Here is a 21,881-nt window from a genome sequence, read left to right as displayed (position 1 = left end):
CTGTGCAGCGGGGTTCGATGCTGCAGACTCTTATTCCCTAAGGCTATCTTGACAACTGTCTTTCTACATAGAAAACCTCTCCTTTGTCTTTAAAAGATGAGGAGCGAGTTAAAGCATTTTTTCTCAGCGCATCTCATTGCTGAGATTCCAATCTGAGACGTATTTCCTGTTAATAAGGATAATTTACTACTATCCGTAGTACTATGGTTAAAATATTCTGACACAAGTAATTCAGAGGGATGAGGGTTTCTCATCTCTTTCTTCACAGTTCAGTCACTCATCAGGAAATGCATCTTTATGGATTTGGAACGAACTGAGAGACATTATTGCCAATGGTCCTATTATTATGTGAAGGATTCTTCCCTGAGATTCTTCCCCTGTTTCAACTGACACTGAAACACTGTGAACTCTTTGGAAGACAAATGTCAAGGAAATAAATGTTATGCATTGCTAAATTTAAATGCACTTGCAATATGGTGTCTATTATACTAGAATTATTTTTATCTGATTTTTGTTATTTATTATCCGTTCCTGCTTTTCAGGTTGAGGAGGCATTATACGTGTTCATAAGTGTTTTTCTTTCCTTCTGATCTAAAATTCTTACTTTGTTTCCATCAAAGGAACTCTTTAAGAATAAGGCAAAAGTTAATTCAACTATTCTTAAAATGTCTTCACACTTGGAGCCTGATTCATTTAAGTTAATTTTCAAAATAAATCTTATTTATTAGGAAAAAAACAAAGATTTATAGGGAAATTGAGAAGATAGTACAGTGCATTCACATGCACTTGCACTCAATTTCTCCAATTATTGATATCTTATATTAGTACGGTACAAAGATTAGCTAATGAATCAATATTAAAATAGTCGCATTAACCAAAGACCATATTATGTTCAGATTTCCTTAGTTTTTGCTAAGTTACCAACCCTCATATCACATTCCGTTTGTCCTCCTGTTTTCTTAGGCTCCTCTGGATTGTGACAGTCTTTCAGCCTTTCCTTGTTGTTGTTGAACTGGAACACTTTGAGAAGTAGAGTATTTTGAAAAATTTCCTTCAGTTGGGACATGTCTGTTGTTTATCTCATGATTGAACTGTTTTTGTGGATTATATACAGAGATATAATGCCATTTTCATTATATCATATAAAGGATAGATACTATCAACATGATTTATCAGTCTTGGTATCGATCTGATCATCTTGCTGAGGTAATGTTTGTCAGCTTTCTCCGTAGTAAACTGATTCATTATTGTTATTATTTTATTATTATTATTATATTATCATTATTATTTTAGGTTTTTCTAAATATATTTTGTAGAGGAAAGTTACTTTGTGTATTGCACACTTAAGAGTGGGAAGCTATGCTCATGAACTTGTGGGTGGAATGTCTGCACAAATTGTTTGAAATTCTTCTACATGGGAGATTTCTCTTCCTTCTGGGTTTGTTTGTTTCTTTTTCAAAGATGTTATTTATTTATAGGAGAGAGAGAGGAGAAAAACATGAGCGATAGGGGCAGAGGGAGAGGGAGAAGCAGGTTCCCTGCTGAACAGGGAGCCTGCCTTGGGACCTGGATCATGATTTGTGCCTAAGTCAGAAGCGTAACTGAGCCACCCAGGTGCCACTCTTTCTTTCTTTCTTTTTTTTAAATAATAAATTTATTTTTTATTGGTGTTCAGTTTGCCAAATCAGAATAACACCCAGTGCTCATCCCATCTAGTGCCCCCCTCAGTTCCCGTCACCCGTTTACCCTCAACCCTGCCCTCCTCCCCTTCAGTCACCCCTAGTTCAATTCCAAGTTAGGAGTCTTTATGTTCTGCCTCCCTTTCTGATATTTCCAACATATTTCTACTCCCTTCTCTTATATTCCCTTTCACTATTACCTATATTCCCCAAATGAATGAGAACATACAATGTTTGTCCTTCTCCGATTGTCCTACTTCACTCAGCATAATACCTTCCAGTTCCATCCACCTTGAAGCAAATGGTGGGTATTTGTCATTTCTGATGGCTGAGTAAGGCCCACCATTTCTCTCTCTTCATCTTCTGAGTCTCCTATGATATGAATGTTATTGTTTTAATAAGTGGCTAACTTCCCTACGTCTGCCTCTGTCATCCATAACCTTTCTTGTTTTTAAGGCTTCCAGTTGGGACTGCATCTCAGTTATAGAATTTTTAACGTTGGACTGACTTGATTTTAGTTCTTTTATTTCTACAGTAAGGGATTCTCTAGTTTTCTTCTGTGCTCTTTTTCCAGCCCAGCTGCTAACTTTATAATCATTGTTTTAAACTGTAGTTAGATACCATATATGTTTATTGATGAACTTCCTGGCTGTGAGTACTACCTCATGTTATTTTATGATGGAGAATTTCTCCATCTCATTATTTTTTCCAGAAAAGAAAGAAGGAAGAAAAAGAAAAACCAAGAAAAACAATAACAACTGCCCTCCAAAAAAAAACACCAATTTATTTTGGCCTGCTTGTTAAAAGATTCTAAATCCCAAAATATGAAACACAATTAAACTACCATAAAAGTAAAAATAAGAAATATATAAGGTACATACATAAAATTAAAAGAAGGCAATTAATAAAAAAGAATCAAAGAAAATAATTGAAATTAGAGCAGAAACTACAAAGGAATAGACCCTACTTTCCAGGGAGAGCTGAAGCTCTGAAGCCTCTGTGGTCTAACAACTTGGTGGCAGCGAATGGTCTGTGTGGGGTCTGGGGATGGGCCTTGGCGCTGATTGTCAGGTGCACATCTGCCTGGGAGTTGCACCTGCGGGGGTCAGAGGCGGGGTGGGCGTCAGTGCCTCTGGGCTCCAGCGGGCGGCACTGTGCTGCTCCCTGAGTCCTGGCTCTGATGGGCGGGATGCCGGTGGGGCAGCTGGGTCCTCTGGCTCTGGGGCTGAGCATCCCGCCCCCCAGTCTGCTGGGGCCTCCACAGAAGAGCCCCAAAGCCCCCGGGTCTCCGCCGCTTCTCTCAGAACCCTGTGTTCACTCTACCTGCGTCCGAGCTTCTTTTGTTTGTTTTTTTTTTATCTCAGACTGTTGTGCCCAAGATTGCGAATCTGAGAAATCACCGAGAAGCCAACACCAATGCAAACACACGAGGGTTTATTTACAAGCTCGAACTTGTGTCCAAGTATACCCGACAGAGCGGAGCAGGGACTTGGACCCCGAGGTGGGTATTAGCTTATTTTTAAGGGCTGGTCTCGGGGAATTCCCAAAGGGCTGGAGTAATTCCTCAAGTTCTGTTTACATTTTGGTATGGGGCCGTCAAGGGCATTGAGATCTGTTCTAATAGGGGCTTCCTGCCCTTGGCCTGGGCTCAGTTTTTATTCTATTGTGGGGCTTGCTGTGTCCTGACAATGAGCATTCAGGAAGGAAATGATGGATGTGACTCCCTTCTCAGGAGCATCACAGAGAATAAATAATGAGACTGAACCAAAAGAGCACAAGACTTGTGCACTGAGCCATACCAGGCTCTGGGAGGCCGTCCTGGGCTCGTGGGTTGGAACCCTCATCTTGTAAAAATGTCCGCAGTTCCTGAAGCACCCTCAATTACAATGTTATTCCTGTCAAATCATGGTGGCAGATCCTATAAATAGGGAAAAAAAACCCATAACATCCATCTGCCCCGAAATATGACACCGGACAGCAAATCAGTATTGGATAAGCAGTACAGATCCGGATGCAGCAGTTTCCTATTTCAAACGATGTCACAGAGACACAGGATAAAGCAGTGTTGTCCTCGGGACCCCGCCTGGCTCTGTCGGTTAAGCATTGGACTCCTGACCTCACCTCCGGTCCTGATCTCCTGGTTGTGAGTTCTAGCCCTGGGCTGGTCCATGGACGAGGCCTGACGCCTACTTAAACAAACCAGACCCACGAGGGTTGGTCCCAGCATAAGCTGGAGGAGCAGAACAGAGAGTCCAGAAGGAAACATGCTCTGATACAACTGATTTTTTAACTTAATTTAATTTAAACCCAATTAATTAACGTATAGAGTATTATACTTTCAGAGGAAGAATTCAGGGATTCACCAGTTGGAGATAACCACAGTGCTCGTGACATCACGTGCCCTCCTTCATGCCGGTCCCCTGTTAACCCCCCCACCCTGCTTCCAATGACCATCAGTTTGTTTCCTATCATTAAGAGTCTATATTTCCTGCATCTGTTTTCATCTTATTTGTTTTTCCTTCCCTTCACAGTTGTTATCTGCTTTGGTTCTTTAATTCCACTTATGAGTGACACCACACGGTCATTCTCTTTCCCGTCTGACTTATTTCACTTAACCTGATCCCTCTAGTTCTATCCACGTCATTGCAAATGGCAAGATTTCCTTCTCTTTGATAGTTGAGTACCATTCCTCTCTCTATGACCATCATCTATCTCCCATCCTTTTTATCCATCATCTGCCAGAGGGCACCGAGGCTCCTCCCACAGTGTGGCTACTATGGACCCGGATGCTGTGGACATCGGGACATGCAGGTGTCCTGATTCTCACTGCATCTGTATCTTCGGAGTGAGCTCAGGCCATTCACCTGCTGGTCGCAGGGAGGCTCTATTTGTAACTCCTGAGGAGCCTCCACACTGTTTCCAGGGCGGCTGCACCAACCAGCCCGCAGTCCCGCCGACAGTGGAAGAGGGTTGAGTGAGTTTTGCGGGACGTGGTAAAAGTCTGGTCCACATTTCATTTCGCATTCTGTGGGCTCCAATTCCGTGTCCTTAAGTATTTCTGGGGAAGCCGGGTGTTGGGCTCTATTTAAGTGAGACGTTTCTGAAACTAACAGGCCACAGCTGGAGCCTGGAAGGAGGCAGGTGTGGCCCCTGGAGTGCCTGCTGCCTCCTGCAGCGCCTGAGCATCCCACAGGGGGCGCCGGAGCCCAGGCCCCACCCAGGGGGCATGAATGTGCAGTATGCCTCCTCTGCCTGCACTGACAGGAGCCAGCCTGTGCTGGGGAGGCCTGAGGAGGACGTGGGGACACGTCCATGCTGATGAGCCGCAGCTTCAGGAAATTGTGGGCTCACATCCACACTGAAAGGAGCCCCTGGGCCGCCTCAGGACCCAGGGGTTGTCTTCAGGAAGATGTGGGCCCGCATCCACACTGACAGGAGCACCTGGGCCACCTCAGGACATAAGTTGAGGCTTCTGGAAGCTGGGGGCCGCATTCACGGTGACAGGAGCCCCTGCCTCCTCAGAACCCTCGGTGACGCTTTGGGAGGACGTTGGGTGACATCGACACAACAGGATGCTGATTTCCTTAGGACCCCCGGTGTTGACTTAGGGAAATATGGGATGCGTCCATGCAGACAGAAGACCCCCGCCTTGTCAGGGCCTTTGGTGAGGCCTAAGAAAAATGTGGGTGCCTCATCCACACTGACAGGATTCTCCAGCCTCCTCAGGACCCACTGTGAAGGTTTGGGAAGATTTGGGGCCACATGTATGCTGACAGGAGCCCCAGCCTCCTCAGGTCTTATGGTGAGGCTTGAGGAAAATGTGGGTCACCTCAACACTGACAGGACCCCCGTCCTCCTCAGGACCTGCACTAAAGCTTCAGGAAATATGGGGCTGCGTCTATGCTGACAGGAGCCCACAGCCTCCTCAGGATCCGCGGTGAGTTTTCAGGGGACGTGGGGCCATGTCCAGGCTGACAGGAGCCCCCGGCCACCTGAGGACCTTCTGTGAGTCTTCCAGAGGATGTGAGGCATAGTCCACAGTGACAGGAGACCCGCCGTCCTCAGGACCCGCTGACTATCACTCAGGAACACGTGGGGCCATGTCCACACTCACAGGAGCCCTGCTTCCTCAGGACCCCCTGGAGGACTTTGGAGGCGCTGTTGGGGGCCTCGTCCACATCAGAAGGGACTACTCAGAACCACAGGGTATGTGAATGGGTAGAATGAATGATAGGATCAGGGGAGGGGAGTCAGTTGGTGGTTAGGCTTAGGTTAGATGTTAGGTATTTGTGATTAAGCTTATGGTTACGGATTAGAGGTTAGGGTGAGGGATAAGGGTAAGGGTCAGTGGTTAGGAGTTAGGATGGGGGTTAGGGATTAGGGAACGAGGTTAGGGTTAGTGACAGTATTTAGAGTTAGGGTTAGGGTTTAGGCTTTAGGGATAGGGCAGGAGGTTTGGAGGTGGGGTTAGGGTTATGGTTGCAGTTAGGGTTGGGCTTAGGTTTGCAGTTAGGGTGAGGTGTTAGGGTGTGAGTTAGGGTTAGGGGTAAGGGTTAGGGGTTAGGGTAAAATTTAGGGCTAGGTTTAGGGTTAGGGCGAGGGTTAGGTTTAGGATAGGGGTTAGGGCTAGGGTTATGATTAGTGTTTAGTTAGGGTTTAGGGTCAGGTCAGGGTCAGGGTCAGGGTATGGTTTTGGAAAAGGGTAAGAGATAGGTATAGGGAGTGGTTTAGGAGTTAGTTTTAGGGTACAGGTTAGAGTACAGTTTGGGGTATGAGATAGGATTAGTATTAGAGGGTTAGGGTTAGGGTACAGGTTAAGGTTAGGAATAGGATTTGAGTACATTAAGTTAAGGTTAGGGTTAGAGGTTAGGGTCAGATTTAAGGTAGGGGTCAGGGTTAAGGGTTTAGAATAGGTTTAGGATTTAGGGTGAGGGTTGGCAGGAAGGTTCAGTGAATGTGTTTTGGTCTTGGGGTTTGTGTTTGGTTTTCGATTAGTGATGGGTCTTGTTTAAGGGTTAGGTTAACATTAGGCTTAAGTGTAGGGTTACGGTTATGTCTGTATATGGTTAGAGTTTCTGTCTTGGCATGTGCCTGCACTGGGACTCCTAATATCTTGGGCAGTTTAGTTTTATGCACTCTATTTAGGTTTTGGGTTCAAAGATAGCCTGACTCCACCAAGTCAGTGGCCTCCCCAGAGAATCAAAATCCAGGCTTCTGCTGGGGTCAGAATAGACATGGCAGGCTTCTCCCGAGCTGAGCTAAGGAGGGGATTTGTGGCTCTAAAGACTCTTTATTTGGATTTACAGTTGCCTTTCTGATTTTATCTCTTGTGCGCACATGTTTCCTCTATACTACCAATTATTATTTTAAAGTTTTATTGAATTCCTGTTTGTGAACACAGTATGATATAGTTTCAGGTTTACCACATAGTGGTTAGACCCTTGGATACAACACCTGGTACTTGTCACAGGTGCCCTCCACTGTCCCTATCCCCTGACTCACCATCCCCCCCACCTTCCCCTGGTATTTATTAGTTTATTCTCTGTGGTTAAGAGTGTGTATCTTGGTTTGCTACTCTCAAAAAATTCACATGTGAATGCAACTGTATGGTATTTGGTATCTGTCTTTCTCTGACTGACTGAGTTCATTTAGCATAAATCCTTTCCACTCCTTCCACGTCATTGTAAATGGCTTCATTTCATCCCTTCTGATGACCCAGTGATGTCGCAGTGTGTATATTTACCACATCTTTCTGCCCATTCATCTGTCGATGGACATCTGGGCTGTATCCACAGTTTGGCTGTTGTTGATAATGCTGCTACAAACACTGGGCTGCGTGTCCCTCCTCGAATCTACTAAAGTACTTCTGTATCCTCGGGGTAAATATCTAGCTCTGCAATTTTGGAATCATAGGGTAGCTCTATTTTTAACTTCTTTTTTTTAATTTTTTTATGATAGTCACAGAGAGAGAGGCAGAGACACAGGCAGAGGGAGAAGCAGGCTCCATGCACCGGGAGCCCAAAGTGGGATTCGATCCCAGGTCTCCAGGATCGCGCCCTGGGCCAAAGACAGGCACCAAACCACTGCACCACCCAGGGATCCCCCTTTTTTTTAACTTCTCGAGGACCCTCCACACTGTTTTCCACAGTGACTACATCTGTTCGCATGCCCACCAGGAGTGTAAGGGGGCTACCCTTTCTCCAAAGCCTCACCAACACCTGTTGTTTCTTGTGTTGTTAATTTTAGCCATTATGACGGCTCTCAGGTGACATATCATTGTGGTTTTGGTTTGCATTTCCCTGATGATGGGTGACGCTTTGTGTCTTTCCATGTGTCTGGTGCCATCTGGCTGTCTTGTCAGAGACAAAGTCCATTCATTTTTCTGCCCATCTCCAGTTGCATAATTTGTTTTTAGGATCTTGAGATATATTTCCTTTATGTGTTTTGCATACTAACTCTTTATTGGATGTGTTGTTTACCAATATCTCCTTTCATTTTGTATGTTGCCTTTTAGCTTTGGTTGTTTCCTTCACTTTGCGGAAGCTTTTCATTTTGATGAAGTCCCAATAGCATTTTTGCTTTTGTTCCCTCACCTCAGTGGCATATCTAGAAAGAAAATTCATTGTCCAATGTCAAAGACTTTGCTGCCTATCTTTTCTTCTTTGATTGGTTTCAGGTCTCACATTTAGGTCTTTCATCCATTTTGAATTTATTTTTATATATATGGTGTAAGAAAGTGGTCCAGTTTGATTCTTCTGCATGTGGCTGCCTGGTTTTCCCAACACCATTTGTTCTTATCCTGGGGTCAGGGTTAGGGTTTGTTGAAGAGACTTGTCTTTGTGCCATTGGATATTCCTTCCTGCCTTGTTGTCGATTAATGGATCATAGAGTTACAGGTTTGTATCTTGTTTCGGCTTTCCATTCAATTCTATTGATCTAAGCGTCTCCTGTTGGGAGATTCTTCATTGCTGATTCATTTCGTTGCTGGTTATCTGTGTGTTCAAGTTTCTTATTTCTTCCTTTATCATTTTTGCTATGTTATATATTTCCAGGAATTGATCTATTTCTTCCAGGTTCTAGGTTGCTGGCATATAATTTTTCATAATGTTCTCTTATAATCTTTTGTATTTCTCTAGTGTTGGTTGTTATTTCTCTTTTTTCATTTGTGATTTTACTTGGGTCCTTTCACATCTTTGTATCTGTTCTCTTTTTTAAAGATTTTATTTATGTATTCATGCAAGACACAGAGAGGCAGAGGTATAGGCAGAGGGAAATGAGGCTCCATACGGGGAGCCTGATGTGGGACTTGATCCCCCAGGACCCCGGGATCATGACCTGAGCCAAATCAGATGCTCAACCACTGAGGCACCCAGGTGCCTTGCTGATTCAATTCCTTTGCTAGTTATGGGTCTGTTTATATTTTCTATTTCTTCATATTTCAGTTTTGCTCGTTTGCACATTTCTAGGGATTTGTCCATTTCTTCCAGGTCTTACAGTTTGTTAGCGTATAATCTTTCATAGTATTCCCTTATAATTGTCTTATTTTTCTGGTGTTGATTTGATCTCTCTTCTCTCATTTGTGATTTTATTTATTTAGGTCTTTTCTCTTTTCTCGTTGATAAGGCTGGCTAGGGCTTGATCCATTTTATTATTTATTTTGAAGAACCAGCTCTTAGTTCTGTTATTCCATTCTACTGTTTTGTTGTTTCTGTATTGTTTATTTCTGCTGTCATCTTAAATTTTTCCCTTATTCTGTAGCCTTTAGGCTTTGTTTGCTATTCCTTTTTCAGCTCCTTCAGGTGTAGGGTTAGGTTTTGTATTGGAGACTTCTTGTTTCTTGAGGTAGGCCTGTATTGCTATGTACTTCCCTCTTAGGACTGCCTTTGGTACATCCCAGAGGTTTGGAGAAACATGTTTTCATTTTCATTTGTTTTAAATTTCCTCTTTAATTTTCTGGTTGCTCCATTCATTCTCTAGTAGGATGATCATAAACTCCAAGTTCTTTTGGTCTGTCCAATTTTTTTCTTACTGTCGACTTCCAGTTTCATAGCGCCTTGGTCCGAAAATGTACATGGTGTGATATCAACCTTCTTGTACCGGTTGTACCTGTTGAGGGCTAATTTGTGGGCCCTGATATGATCTGTTCTGGAGAATGTCCCATATGCAATTGAACGGAATGTGTATTCTGCTTTCGGATCTAATATTCTAACTATATCTGTTGAGTCCCTGTGGTCCAGTGTGTCAAGGCTATTGTTCCCTTGTTGATTTTCTGCATAGACGATCGGTCCATTGCCATAAGTGGGTGTTGAAATCCTCTGTCAGGATATTATTATCAGTGAGTTCCTGTACGTTTGTTGCTAATTGGTTTCTATATTTAGGTACTCCCATGTTGGCAGCATAAATATTTAGTTGTTTGATCTTGATAGTCTTTTTAATTATGAAATAATGTTCTTCTTCATCTCTTCTTACAGTATTTGTTCTTTCTTTTTGAGATTTAAATATTTTATTTATTTATTCATGAGAGATACACAGAGAAGCAGAGGCAGAAACATAGGCAGAGGGAGAGGCAGGCTCCCCTAAGGGAGGCCGATGTGGGACTCGATCCTGGGATCCCAGGATCACACCCTGAGTCGAAGGCAGATGCTCAACCACTGAGCATGTGTCCCCCAGGGTTTGGTTTCAAATCTCGTTTGTCTGATATAAGTATGTGTCCTCCAGCTTTCTTTTGATATCCATTAGCGTGGTAGATGATTTTCCCTCTCCTGACTATCAATCTGCTGGTGTCTATAGGTCTAAGGTGAGCATCTTGTAGGCAGCATACAGATGGATCTTGTTTTTTTAATAACAATTTTATTTATGAGAGAGAGAGAGAGACAGAGAGAGAGGCAGAAAATTAGGCAGAGAGAGAAGCAGACTCCCCACCAGGAGCCCAATATGGGACTCAATCCCAGACTACAGGATCACAGCCTGGGTCAAAGGCAGATACTCAACCCCTGAGCCACCCAGGCATCCCGGATCCTGTGTTTAAGCCACTCTGATACGCTATATCTTTTGATTGGAACATTTAGTCTATCGGCATTCAGAGTGATTATTCAAAGATATGAACTTGTGCCTTTGTGTTACAGGAGGAGTTGGAGTTTCTGGTGACGTTCTCTGGTCCTTTCTAGTCTTTGTTGCTTTTGGTCTCTTTTTTTCCCCCACTAGAAGAGTCCCTCTTAAAATTCCTTACTGGACTGGTTAAGTGGTCACTGGTTAAGTGAACTCCTTTATATTTTGCCTGTCTGGGAATTCATGATCTCTCCTTCTCTCCTGAATGACACCCTTGCTGAAGGAAGAATTCATACAAATTGGACTCCAATAAAAAGAAATTTAAAAACATAAAATAAATTTTTGGTCTTATGATTGAGGAAAATGGCATTTAGGAGGAAAACCAGAAGCTAAGAGAGAGGAGGACAGATTTCACCCTCTGTAGCCTTCACAGGGACATGATGTCCTTTCCAAGGAGGGGCCTCCCTCCGTAGGATGCTTCCTGCCCCTCTGTGCTCCTTGTTGGAAACCAGCAGGCACATCTCTGTGCCTCTAGCACCTCTGCAGTCATGGTTTTTTGCGTCTTCCATGTTTCCTACTGGGGACAACAGCGTCGTGTATGTAACCATCTGGCTGCTGTTAGACAACATTGGGGGGGATTCCGACTTTGGAATTGGTTTTGGGGTGTGTGTGTGTCTATCACATGTCGCTATCACGTGCAGCTATCTGATCCTCTGGCTGGGTCACCCAAATGGCGAAATGGTTGGCACAACATCATTTCTGGTCCTGGCGTTGGGCGGGTAGCTAGGCTCTCCTAGCAGACCCAGGGCTCGCTCGTGCAGTGACTTTCAGCTGGAGAGTCAGCTGAGCTGGAAGGTCCGGCTTGGCCATATTCCCATGTGCTGCAGTGGGTCCTGCCATGCGCTGGCTGCTTATCTTCTCCCTGATGTCTCTCCAGCAGGGAGCCAGACCTTGGGGCCGCCCTGGCGGGAGCTCCTGACGATTCAGCTGCCCATGGCGGGGAGTCCTGGGGCTGCCTGTGTTTGGGAGTCTGGGTGGGGACGGGGCTGGGTTTCCTTGGTCCCCTGTGCTGCCTGGCCTTCAGGCAGAGCCCCATGCTTACCCAGCCCCTACTCACTAGGGCGAGGAGGGTACCCTCCACACCCTGGTGTGAGAGATCTAGCACCACGTGGTGTGCACGCTGAGTACACCATGTGAGGGTGGCCCACGTTTGTGAGCTGCAGTGTGGGACGCAGGAAATTTAACAAAAATCCATTACCCCTGGACAAGCAGAGCAGGACTGATTCCATTTTGTGCTCCACCTGCCATCTCCCCTATGACCCCACATGGCTTGCTGAGGTGTAAGGCGCTGCCCCACCCGACTCAAGCCGCTGGGCACACCCTAATCCGAAATCGGCTCATAACAATGTAACCCTGCTTTGTGCCCCACAAAGCTGTGCGCCAATTCTGACCAAAGTAATAGGCCAGTTCAAGTCGATACTATAGGGTAAAGTGTAATTCAATCGGCCACCTGCGTGTGGACCGACATGACTACGCATCTTTCAGCATTCCCATGGGCCACTGACTCCTATAAATCTGCTACGCCTCTTAGTCTCAGGGTCCAAGTCCCTACTCCTCTGTGTTGGGTGCCCTTGGACCCAAGCTCCAGCTTGTAAAGAAACCCTCGGGAGTTTGCATCGGTGTGGGCTCCTTGGTGGTTTCTCGGATTCGCCATCTTGGGCACAACACAAGGCCCTGTTGTCCTGACATCTCTTCCAGGGCCACGCTACCGCCCCACAGGCCCTCTGTGCCCCAGGCACAGGGATGCGGGGAGGGGTGGAAGTGCCCCGGAACACAGCCAACCCCGGCCCCCTGGACAGAGGGAGCACAGACCTCCCAGGTCACTTTCCACAGACCCTGGTGACCTGAGGCTCCCTGGCTGTCACTCTGTCCCAGCCACTCCTGGCCTGCGGGGCACCGGCTGAGTCCCAGTAAAGTCTGTGGGGCCTGACCCTGGCGTCTGGCCGCCCCTTGAATGCACGTGGGGATGTCAGCTGGGTGTGCCTGGCAGCGCCACTGCAGGGGCTGTTTGGGGCGTGGATGTACCCCCTCCTCCTCTCTCGGGGTCTCTCCTCACCCTCTGCACAGAGTTCTGGGAGACACAGAAAGGGGCTGGCTGTGCATTTTTGCACCACAGCACTCTATTGACTTTCTACAGCAAACGGGCTCAGAGCAAGGGTGCGCGCCTTCCCCTGGGGAGGGAGACCATTCTGTCCTTTATGGGAGGGCAAGAATCACATGTGGGGCGGGGCTAGTGCTGGATTCCCCCACCTGGGAGCATGTTTGGACTCAGGGTGGGGACGTGTCCTGAGGTTTCAGCCTGAGAGACGGTTCTTAGGACAGCAGAGCTGACCTGGACTTACAGCTCATGGGCTCCTGCGCTGGGTCCCCACAGGGCAGCTGGACCCGGACTTGGGTCCCCTGGGGTCCCAGAACCTGGTGGAGCCTGTCCCCTGGTGTTGGTGTGGGTGGGGCCCACCAGCCTACCCCTCCTCTCCCCAACCTGGGGTGTCCCGGCATCCCCAGGCCTGCCCTAGTTCAGCGACCTAGGCACGTGTTGGGCACGCCCAGGCCCCAAGAGGCCACATCCAGCTGTGGGAGGACTCTCTCAGCCTGGGGCCAGAATCCAGGGCTGGCCAGGACCATGGGGGGCTGGATCCCAGTTAGTCTTTGTTTTGGGCCTGGGGGGCTCATATCCCCCCAGCCCCCACAGAGCCCAGGGCCAGGCCAGCCCATGTCCCTCTGGGTTAGGGGCTGGTGTCCTATGCAGGGTGTACCGCCCTTCAGGAGGGACAGTGGGTTGAGGCAGTGCACAGTGGGTCTTCTGCACCACTCACCTGCACCCACCCTGTCGGGGTTCCCTGCCTTCCCTCGATCCTGCAACCCCTGGGTACTCTATGGGAAACCCGGGCTTCTGATGGGAGCAGGGTATCCAGAGAACCCTGGTGAGGCTGAGTATGTCCCACAGGGGGCAGCTGCACTGGGTCCTTGCTGGGGGCAGATGGTGTGGGGGTGGATGTTGTGGGGACAGGGGTATGATGGTGGTGGAGTGTGGGGTATGGTGTAGGGGGGATGGTGGGGGTGTGGTGTGGGTGGGGATTGTGTGGGGCTGTGTGGGTGTGAGGGGGATGGTATAGGTGGGATGCCATTGGGGATGATGATGAAGGGGGATGGTGTGGGGGTGGGGAATGAGGGGGGATGGCGTGGGGGGCCTGCCGACACAGGGCATCCACATTCTCTCAGATGCACACGGATACGTCTACAGATAAAGGCGACCTCAGTCTGGGGTTTGCTGTGACACCTGCCCCGGGGGCCCCGTGTGGTCAGTGCAGGGCGCTGGCTGGACCGGAGGCATTATCTGGGGGTCATCATACTATGTATGTTTACAAATTGCAAATTGTCTCAAATTAAATGCATAGAATTTAGATATATATAAAACACCAAGTGTGGGTGTCACCCTGACCCGTCCGACCCTCATCGGATCGATGTGTGTCCTGCTCCAGCCATGGCCATGACGACTGGCCCCCAGGTCCGGTTACTGCCCTCCACAGGCCCCACCACAGCCCCCTGCTTTTCAAGGGGCCGTCCCTCACCCCTTAGGGTTTCAGCTCGCATGGAAACCCCTAGAGGTGCCAACGTAGTGACCTCCTCATCCCCGAAGCCCTGGGGGTTGGGGCACGGTGGTCATCCCCGGCACCCTACCATACAGTGGTGTGTTGCTGGCTGCTGTTGCTTCCCCCGGCCTCTTAAGCCCTGTGTTCCCTACCCAGAAGCCTCTGGGACTCCCCCGGGGCCCTGAAGCCCCCTGACTCAGCAGCCTCACCCCACCCCCTAACAGTCCCAAAACATGATTTGGCTGCCGAACGTCCTGTTGATGTCCAGGTCTATCTGCGTGATGTCCCTGGAGGAGACGAGGGCTCCTCCTTCATTTCCTGTGGGAAAACCAGGGAGGAGGAGCTGGCATCAGGGACACAGACCACGGCCTGTCACCAGCTGCCATCCTGGGCAGGGAGCCCTGGGGCCACCATGGTAGTGTGTCCTACCGAAACCTCCTTTCTTCTCCTGGGAGGCCGGGGACGGCCAGAGTGCCCACCGTGGCCGTGAGACCTCTGTGAGGGACTGTGCCGAGCTGCTGTGGGCGGGAGGTGACTGAGGGTCAGCCTGGGTTGGAGGGGACAGGGGATCAGCCCAGGTGGGGAGGGGACTTGCGGGTGTTGTGCCCAAGATTCTGAATTGGAGAAACAACTAAGGAGCCGAGACCGATGCAAACACACGAGGGTTGATTTACAAACTCGAGCTTGGGTCCAAGTATACCCCACACAGTGGAGCAGGGACTTGGACCCCAAGGTGGGTTTTAGCTTAGTTTTAAGGGCTGGTCTCAGGGACCTCCAGAAGGGCTGGCGGAATTCCTCAAGTTCTGTTTACATTTTGACATGAGGCCTTCAAGGGCATTGAGCTCTGTTCTCATTCTAATATGGGGCTTTCTGGGACCTTAAGCTGTAAGCTGTTTTTTTCTTTTTTTCCTGTAACTGAAGTAATGTAAATTTTAGCTCTTATTCATAGGGTCCTGGGACGGCAGTTCTTGTGCTAACCGTGAACTTAAAGTGGAACGGCCTCAATTTTCTCAGCCTCCACACAGACAAGTGACTGAATTTTAAAACTCCAAATTTTAGGGGCTGCCCTGGTGGAGACCTGTGCTATTCCTGCCAGGGAGGGTGTCCTCGCACTCCTGGCCTTTGCTGGCCGGTCCCAGGAACTGGGCCCCGTGACTGCACAGGGTTTGCAGCTTATGGCCACACAGGGCAGACAGTTGGCCCGAGTCCCGCTGCTCTCAGCCGGGTTCCTGCTCCTATGCCTGGGAACAGTTGGCGCCACTGTCCTTGGGACCCCTGGGATCCTGAGCCCACCCTGTCGCTCCAGGGACTGCCCCCTACTTCTCCACCTGAACACCTTAAGGCTGGTGTGTCCCCCACTCTAGGAGACTTCTGAAAGTTCAGATTTTGTGCACTGCTGCTTATAATATTGTGCGTAGAACTGTCAGTTGGCTCTCTGCCCTTGTGGGATCCGGGGCTGTGTCTCCCCAAGATCAACTGATTGATTGTTTTTAAGATTTTATTTTTCTGTAATCTCTACAGCCAACATGGGGCTAGAACTTGCTACCCCAAGAACAAGAGTCCCATGTTCTTACGAACAACACCAAGCCAGTCAGGCTCTCTTTGATTGATTGATACATGTTAATTGAAGCAGGGGTCTTGCATGTGTCAGGGCAGAAACTGAGCCCACGCTTTGAGGTGTGGTGGAGTCATTTGGACCTGATCAATGTGAAAGAAACCATAGCTTCCCTGGGAGCCCAGGGAGCAGGGCCCACACACAGTGAAAAGTTGATAATTTCCTTTACTGTAGTAGTTATTTTACTGACTATTTATTTAAAGTGCTATTCAATGGTAAATGTCAATCTAGGAATGGGATACAGTGAGAACGTTCTAGGATTCGGAGGTAACTAAAGCTTCCCGTCAAGGACTCAATGTTCCAGTTCGATGCAGAGATAGGCAAGGAAGCAAAGAGTTATGAAACATGGCAGTGGGGTGCCTGGCTGGCCTGGTTGGGGGATCTTGATCTCAGGGTTGTGAGTTTGAACTCCATGTTGGGTATAGAGAGGACATGAAACGAAAATATTTAACAAATAATAAATGGATGAACAAATAAAGCATGACATCAAAGGTAAGTGTTTGCTTATGTCTCACCTGCGAACTATTCTTGATCGCCCCGCTTGTACTACTTGGCCCAGATGAGGTCCTCCACAAGGGATAGTCCCGCTCGATGGGAAGTGGGCGTCTTTCATTGTAAGACCTGTGGTTCCCCTCGTTCTGCAGGGAGAGAAAAGCCGTGAAGCCACAAGTTCGGGGGATCAGCATACACCTAGGCAATGACCATTTCTGAACCCGGTAGCCAGAGCTCGGCCTCCTTTTAGGACGCGATGTCATAACGAAGCCTCTTTGGTCATTGTCTTGGATGCAGGGTGGAGGCTAAACTAGAATTAGGAAGAACAAAAGAGGAGGAAAACCAGAAGCTGAAAGAGAGGAGGACAGATTTCACCATCTGTAGCCTACACAGGGACCTGGTGTCCTTTCCTAGGAGGGACACCCCCTCCGTAGGATGCTTCCTGCCTCTCTGTGCTCCTTTTTGAAACCCAGCAGGCACATCTCCGTGCCTCCAGTACCTCTGTAGTCATGGTTTATAGCGTCTACCATGTATCCTATTGGGGACCACAGCGTCGTATATGTAACCATCCGGCTGCTGTTTGACAACATTGGGGGGATTCCGACTTTTGTTGGTTTTTGCTTGTGTGTGTGACTATCACATGCAGATATCACGTGCAGCTATCTGATCCTCTGGCTGGGTCACCCAAATGCCGAAATGGTTGGCACAACATCATTTCTGGTGCTGGCGCTGGGCAGATAGCTGGGCTCTCCTTGCCGACTGGGGGCTCGCTCCTGCAGTGACTTTCTGCTGGAGAGTCAGCTGAGCTGGAAGGTCCGACTTGGCCAAATTCCCATGTCCGGCAGGGGGTCCCACTGAGCGCCTGCTGTTTCTCTTCTCCCCGATGCCTCTCCAGCAGGGAGCCAGACCTCAGCGCCGCCCTGGGGGGAGATCCTGAGGAGGTAGCTGCCCATGGCGGGGAGCCCTGTTGCTGCCTGTGTGTGGGAGTCGAGTTGGGGTCTGGGCTGGGGTTCTTGGTCCCCTGTGCTGCCAGGCCTTCTGGCGAGCCCCATGCTCACCCAGCCCCTACTCACTAGGGCGAGGAGGGTGCCCTCCACACGCTGGTATGAGAGATCCAGCACCACAAGGTGTGCAGGCTGAGTCCACCTGGTGAGGGTGGCCCAGGTACGTGAGCTGCAAGTGTGGGACCCAGGAAAGTTAACAAAAATCCCCTACCCCTGGACAAGCAGAGCAGGACTGATTCCATTTTGTGCTACACCCGCCTCCTCCCCTATGACCCTCACATGAGCTTCTTTTTGCTTAAGGCGCTGCCCCACCCTAGTCAGGCCGCTGGGCACACCCTATTCGGAAATCGGCTCATAACAATGTAACCCTGCTTTGTGCCCCCCAAAACTGTGCGACGATTCTGACCAAAGTAATAGGCCAGCTCAAGTGGATACTATTTGGTAAGGTGTAATTCAATTGGCCACCTGCGTGTGGACCAGCATGACTGTGCAACTTTCTGCGTATCCCATGGGCCACTGGCCCCTATAAAGCTGCTATGCCTCTTATTCTCGGGATCCACGTCCCTGCTGCGCTGTGTTGGGTGCAATTTCACCCAAGCTCCAGCTTGTAAAGAAACCCTCGGGAGTTTCCATCGGTGTGGGCTCCTTGGTGGTTTCCCTGATTTACAATCTTGGGCACAACACCAGGGCCTGGTGTCCTGACATCCCTTCCAGGGCCACGCTGACCGCCCCACAGGCCCTCTGTGCCCCAGGCACACAGGCACGGGGATGCGGGGAGGGGAATAAGTGCCCCGGAACTCGGCCATCCTCGTTCATCAGGACAGAGGGTGCACAGACCTCCTGGTCGCTGTGCACAGACCCTGGTGACCTGAAGTTCCCTGGCTGTCACTGTGTCCCAGCCCCCCCTGGCCCAGGGGACACAGCCTGAGTCCAAGCAAAGTCTGTGGGGTCCTGACCCTGGCGTCTGGCTGCCCCTGGATGGCACGTGGGGACGTCAGCTCTGTGTACCTGGCGGCGCCCCTGCAGGGGCTGTTTGGGGCCTGGATGGTGCCCCTTCCTCCTCTCTGGGTGTCTCTCCACGCCCCATGCACAGAGTTCTGGGAGACACAGAAACGGGCTGGCTGTGCATTTTCGCACAACACTTTATTGACTTTCTACAGCAAAGGGGCTCAGAGCCTAATGCGCGCCTTCCCCTGGGGAGGGAGACCTTTCTGTCCTTTAGGGGAGGGCAAGAATCACACGGTGTGGAGGGGCGGGTGCTAGAGTCCACATTGTGGGAACATGTGTGGACTCCGGGTGGGGGCGTGTGTCCTGAGATTTCAGCCTGAGTGACTGTTCTGAGGACAGCAGAGATGACCTGGACCTGCAGCTCATGGGCTCCTGTACTGGGACCCGCAGGGCAGCTGGACACCTGCCTTGGGCCCTCTGGGGCCCCAATACCTGGAAGAGCCTGCCTCCTGGTGTGGGGTCGGGTGGGGCCAACCGGCCTATCCATCCACTCCCCACCCTGGGGTGTCCCGGGATCCCCCGGCTTGCCCTAGGTTAGTGACCTGGATCTGTGGGGCATGCCCAGGGCCCAGGAGGCCACATCCACCTGTGAGAGGGCTCGCTCAGCCTGGGGCCAGAATCCAGGGCTGGCCAGGACCATGGGGACCTGGATCCCATTAGTCTTTGTGTTGGGCCTGGGAGGGGCTCAAATCAACCTAGCTCCCACAGAGCGCAGAGCCAGGTCAGCCCAGGTCCCTCTGGGTTAGGGGCTGGTGTCCTGTGCAGGGTGTGCCGCCCTCCAGGACGGACAGTGGGCGAGGGCAGGGCCCAATGTGTCCTCTGCACCACTCACCTACCCCCAGCCTTTCGGGGATCGCTGCCTTCCTTCCTCCCTGCAACCTCTGGGTTCTCTATGGGAGAATTGGGCTTCTGATGGGAGCAGGGTATCCAGAGAACCCCAGGGAGGCTGAGCATGTCCCACAGGGGGCAGCTGCACTGGGTCCTTGCTGGGGGCCGATGGTGTGGGGGTGGATGGTGTGGGGTAGGGATATGATGGTGGTGGTATATTAGGAAGGTACAAATATTAGCCTTGAATCAATATTAAAATATTCTCATTAACCAAAGACCATACTTTATTCAGATTTCCTTAGTTTTTGCTAAATTACCATCCCTCATATCACATTCCATTTGTACTCATGTTTTCTTAGGCTCCTCTGGATTGTGACAGTCTTTCAGCCTTTCCTTGTTATCATTGAACTGGAACACTTTGAGAAGTAGAGTATTTTGTAAAATTTACCTCAGTTGGGAAATGTCTGTTGTTTATCTCATGATTAAACTCTTTTTATGGATTATATAAAGAGATATACTGCCATTTTCATTATATCATATAAAGGATAGATATTATCAACATGATTTATCAGTCTTCGTATCGATCTGATCATCTTGCTGAGGTCGTGTTTGTCAGCTTTCTCCATAGTAAAGTGATTCTTCTTCTTCTTCTTCTTCTTCTTCTTCTTCTTCTTCTTCTTATTATTATTATTATTATTATTGTATCAATTTTATATACTGATTTTCATATTATATTTTGTAGAAGGAAGTTACTATGTGTATTCCGGAAATAAGAGTGGGAAGCTATGCTAATCAACTTGAGGGTGGAATGTCTGCACAACTTCTTTGAAATTCTTCTACATGGGAGATTTTTGTCCTTCTGGGTTTGTTTGTTTGTTTCTTTTTAAAGGTGTCATTAATTTATTTGAAAGAGAGAGGAGAGAAAAACCAAGAGCGAGAGGGGCAGATGGAGAGGGAGAAGCAGGTTCCCTGCTGAACAGGGAGCCTGCCTTGGGACCTGGATCGTGATCTGAGCCTAAGGCAGAAGCTTAAGTGACTGAGCCACCCAGATGCCACTTTTTCTTTCTTTTTCTTTTTTTTAATAATAAATTTATTTTTATTGGTGTTCAATTTGCCCACATACAGAACAACACACAGTGCTCAGCCTGTCAGTACCCGTCATCCATTCACACCCACCCCCGCCCTCCTCCCCTTCCATCACCCCTAGTTCATTTCCCAGAGTTAGGAGTCTTTATGTTCTGTCTCCCTTTCTGATATTTCCCACACATTTCTTCTCCGTTCCCTTATATTCCCTTTCACTCTTATTTATATTCCCCAAGTGAATGAGAACATGCAATGTTTGTCCTTCTCCGATTGACTTACTTCACTCAGCATAATACCTTCCAGTTCCATCCACTTTGAAGCAAATGGTGGGTATTTGTCATTTCTAATGTCTGAGCAAGTCCCACCTTTTCTATCTCTTCATCTTCTGAGTCTCCCATGATATGAATATTATTGTTTTAATAAGTGGCTGACTTCCCTACGTCTGTCTTGTGGTCCATAACCTTTCTTGTTTTGAAGGCTTCCACTTGGCACTGCATCTCAGTTATAGCATTTTTAACATTGGCCTGACTAGATTTTAGTTCTTTTATTTCTACAGTAAAGGTTTCTCTAGTTGTCTTCTGTGCTCTTTTTCTAGCCCAGCTGCTGTCTTTATAATCATTGTTTTAAACTGTAGTTAGACATCATATATGTGTATTGATGAACTTCCTGGCTGTGAGTAGAACCTCATGTTATTTTATGGAGGTGAATTTCTCCATCTCATTATTTTTTCCAGAAAAGAAAGAAGGAAGAAAAAGAAAAAACAAGAAAAACAATAACAACTGCCCTCCCCCCCCAAAAAAAAACCCCACCAGATTATTTTTGCCTGCTTGTTAAAGATGCTAAATCCCAAAGTAAGAAAAACAATTAAAGTACCATGAAAGTAAAAATAAGAAATATATACGGTACATACAGAAAAATTAAAATAAGGCAATTAATAAAAAAGAATCAAAGAAAATAAATGAAAATAAAGCACAAAGTACAAAGGAATCTAGTCCGTACTTTCCAGGCAGAGCTGAAGCTCTGCAGCCTCTGTGGTCCGACAACTTGGTGGCAGCGAATGGTCTGTGCAGGGTCTCGGAATGGGTCTTGGCACTGATTCTCAGGTGCACATCTGCCTGGGAGATGCACCTGTGGGGTCAGAGGCGGGGTGGGCGTCAGAGCCTCTGGCCTCCAGTGGGCAGCACTGTGCTGCTCCCTGAGTCTCCGTGCTGATGGGCGGGATGCGGGTGGGGACGCTGGGTCCTCTGGCTCTGGGGCTGAGTTTTCCGCCCCCCCACCTGTCTGCAGGGGCCTCGACAGAAGAGCCGCTAGGCCCACGGGTCTCCGCTGCTTCTCTCAGAACCCTGCTTTTACTCTGCCTGCGTCCGAGCTTCTTTTGGTTTTGTTTTTTTTATCTCAGACTGTTGTGCCCAAGATTGCGAATCCGAGAAACCACCGAGATGTCGACTCCGATGCAAACACATGAGGGTTT

The 21,881-nt window shown here is 48.6% G+C and overlaps 1 long non-coding RNA gene across 1 annotated transcript; it reads left to right on the top strand.

Moving 5' to 3' along the window:
* Positions 1 to 4,649: 4,649 nt before the first annotated feature.
* On the top strand, positions 4,650 to 21,863 carry LOC119877870. The gene is made up of 3 exons (XR_005384190.1): positions 4,650 to 5,419; positions 5,541 to 5,885; positions 21,810 to 21,863. It is a non-coding gene; the product is annotated as an uncharacterized LOC119877870 (long non-coding RNA).
* Positions 21,864 to 21,881: the final 18 nt, after the last annotated feature.

Source organism: Canis lupus, chromosome 35 (assembly GCF_011100685.1).
Source record: "Canis lupus familiaris isolate Mischka breed German Shepherd chromosome 35, alternate assembly UU_Cfam_GSD_1.0, whole genome shotgun sequence".
Classification (NCBI taxonomy): Eukaryota; Metazoa; Chordata; class Mammalia; order Carnivora; family Canidae; genus Canis; species Canis lupus.
The sequence above is the reverse complement of the archived record's forward strand: the minus strand, read 5'-3'. Positions and strand labels throughout refer to the sequence as shown.